A 2939-nucleotide genomic window follows, 5' to 3' on the forward strand; every position below is an offset into this window, starting at 1 on the left:
CGAGAGCCGAGGGGGATTGCTGGCGCTGAGAGGGCCCTACTCAGGGGGGGGCCGCTGCTGGGTCCGGGCTCCCTCCCTGCCTCGTGTTCTGTATCAGAGGAGCTACTGGAGGTGCTAGTGGAGTAGCTGTTGTACTCTCTCTCTGGGCTGGGGGAAGGGGTCCTCGTAAAACGGGACATGGGGCGGGGGGGTGAGGGGGGTGCTGGTGATGATGGTGGTGCTGGAGTCTGGGTCTTGGATGCTGTTGGTGGTGATGTGGACTGATCTTTGTTACTTGCTCCCTCTTCCTGCTCAGGCCTAGGCTTGTTCGTGTTTGCCTTGCTGGCTCTGGCCATGTTGGCATAGGAAGAGGGGCAGTCCTTAAACAGGTGCCCCTTCTTTCCACACAAATTGCACTGCCTCTCTTCTCTGCAGTGGCTGGTCTCGTGGGGGGCGCCGCAGTTCCTGCACTTGACTACAGTACACGCGGCCGCCAGGTGTCCTAATTCCCCACATTTCCTGCAGAGTTTTGGCATCCCATTATAGAATACCAGCCCTCTGTTGGGCCCTAACACTATGGAGTTTGGAATGTGGCGGACGCCTCCAATGCCCGATGGATCAACATTAAGGCGTACTAGCCTCATTGAAAAATTGGACAGTAACAACTTTCATTTCTCTGTCTGTCAGTGCATCCACACAAAATTCTTTGTATGGAGCGAGATATTTATTCTCCCCCCAAAAGGACCACATTTCTTGTAACTTTTGGGGGTTCCTAAAACTGACCTCAAACACTTCCTTAAGCCCTGGCAATTTCACCAAACAATTCAAGTCAGAAGGGGAAAAACCCATACCCCTCTGAAGATTGGTCCGGCTGAACTCCAGTCTCGTCAGTCCTGGTTCCGTTTCATCTTCCTTGTTTCTTGTGAAGCGCACCGCATTGTGCCTCCTGGTCTCCTGGGTTGGCCGGAACGCCATCCTTCAGCTGGCTCCTCCGATTGGGGTGGGAGAAGCCTCTGGACGTCCGGGTTGTCTCTCTCTACGGAAAAGAGACAACGTAAGCAGCAAATCTGGGCAGTTGAAGGAACTATTACTTTAGTCCCTGAGGAGATGGTCGCCTCGCAAGAGGGACCCCCTCCCCAGGTGAACGGTGTCCTTCCCTGGCGGAGTAGGGGGCGCTGCTTGGCACCGAGACCACGTAGGAAGAATCGTGGCTGTGACGCCTCCTCGGGGTCCGGGGCCGCCCTCTGCTCCTCCCAGATGGCGCCCTCTGCTGGGCGCCTGCTGCTCTCTCGGTCTGGATCTCGATTACAATCAAGGGCTGGGGATGAGGTCGTCTAGGTCATCAAAGGGTCCTCAAAGGTCGTCTGGATGGTAGGTCCTCCTTCTCTCGAACTCCAGGAACGTCTGGAAAAGCCGGAACCGCCTGAAAAAGAAAAAAACTGGAACCGCCTGAAAAAGAAAAACTGCTCTCAACAGTCAACAAAATCTTGAAAGACCCTCGGCCTGGATTGGGCAAGCCAAAACCAGACTGAGCATTAGTCTTCCAAAAAGTTGCCGAGCTGAAGAAAGCCAGTCAAAAATAAAAAAAAATTCTGTTCCTCCTCACCCGAACAAACCTCTCACAGACCCTCGGAGGGAGCGGGCAATGCCACTACCCTCTAAGCCTTAGTCTTAGAAAGATTTATTCGAACTGAAGAGAAGCCAGAGTGTGGTTTTACTGGTAGCCCAGCCCTTCTCCTCTACCCGGCGGCAAGGCCAAACAAAACCAAACAAAACAGGGAACTCTTCCCAAAACGCAAGTGCCGTTCGGTCCCGGCAAAGGGGCGCTTTGCTGCTGCTGCCGCCTTGAAAGCGAGGGCTCCTTGCCCCACTAAACAGCTCCGTTTCTGCTTTACCGCTGCGCTCGTCCTCCTCCTCCCACGAGCGCAAGGCCTTCTGGGTACACTGGCCTGCTGCGTGAGCAGAGCAGGCTGTCCATCAGTTAGGCAGACCTGCCTGCCTGCCTTATTTGGAACAAACAAACAAACAAACAAACAAAAAAAAATACAAAAAGAGCGGGAAAAAATACAACCCAGAAAAAGGGAGAGGGAGAGGCTGTCTCTCTCTCTCTCTCTCTCTTTTTTGAGACCTTTCTTGTGCACCGTTCCCAGAGGTACTGCAATACCGGGTCGATGCGTGGAGTGGACGGAGCAAGCCCCGGTTCCCTCTCCTGCTTCCAAAAATCAATTTAATATAGACAGGTCCCCCTATGGGGGACGTATCAGATATTAAACTGATAAGAACAGATTTTTTTTTTTTTTTTTAATTTCCCTTTATTTTTCCAATAAACAAAAAATCAATTTACATTTTCACGTATACACCATTTTTCATACATTTGCAGAATTTTCATTAATTCCCCCCATTTATTTGAACATCTATCCCATCCCAGGACCTGCTTATCTATTAGAATAATTTCTTGTAATTTAGCTTTAAACAGAAAGAAATCTTGTTTTTCTGTTTCAACATTATATCTTCCTACTGCTTCATTTCTCTTTTCCCAAAGCACCCATTCACCCACAGTTATAAACACCTTTACAATTAACAATTCTTTTGTTATATTTATACCACCCCTCTCCATACATAATACTTTTTTCAGTTAATACATTTACATCAATTACAGTTTTCATGAGCTGCCATACCAAACGCCAGAAACATACTGCAAAAGCACATTCCCAGAAGACATGCCTTACTGTTTCCACCCCCTCACAGACTCTAGGACATTTGGGTGTTCTAGAGCACCCATGCCTATGCAGCCTCTCCCTCACAGGCAATCTGTCTTGTGCACACAGCCAGGAGATATCATTCGCCTCATTATTTAAATACTTCACCTGGAGTCTCCCCCAGTCACACCCTACTATATCTTTCTTTTCTTTACTTCTTAATTTGTCTCTTATTAAATTTATATAGTTTTTTTTATGATC

At 49.0% G+C, this 2939-nt stretch overlaps 1 pseudogene; it reads right to left on the reverse strand.

Annotated features, from left to right (window-relative positions):
• Window positions 1–2109: 2109 nt before the first annotated feature.
• LOC131697095 (U2 spliceosomal RNA) lies at window positions 2110–2319 on the reverse strand (annotated as a pseudogene).
• Window positions 2320–2939: the final 620 nt, after the last annotated feature.

This window comes from Acipenser ruthenus, chromosome 13, assembly GCF_902713425.1.
Source record: "Acipenser ruthenus chromosome 13, fAciRut3.2 maternal haplotype, whole genome shotgun sequence".
Lineage (NCBI taxonomy): Eukaryota > Metazoa > Chordata > Actinopteri > Acipenseriformes > Acipenseridae > Acipenser > Acipenser ruthenus.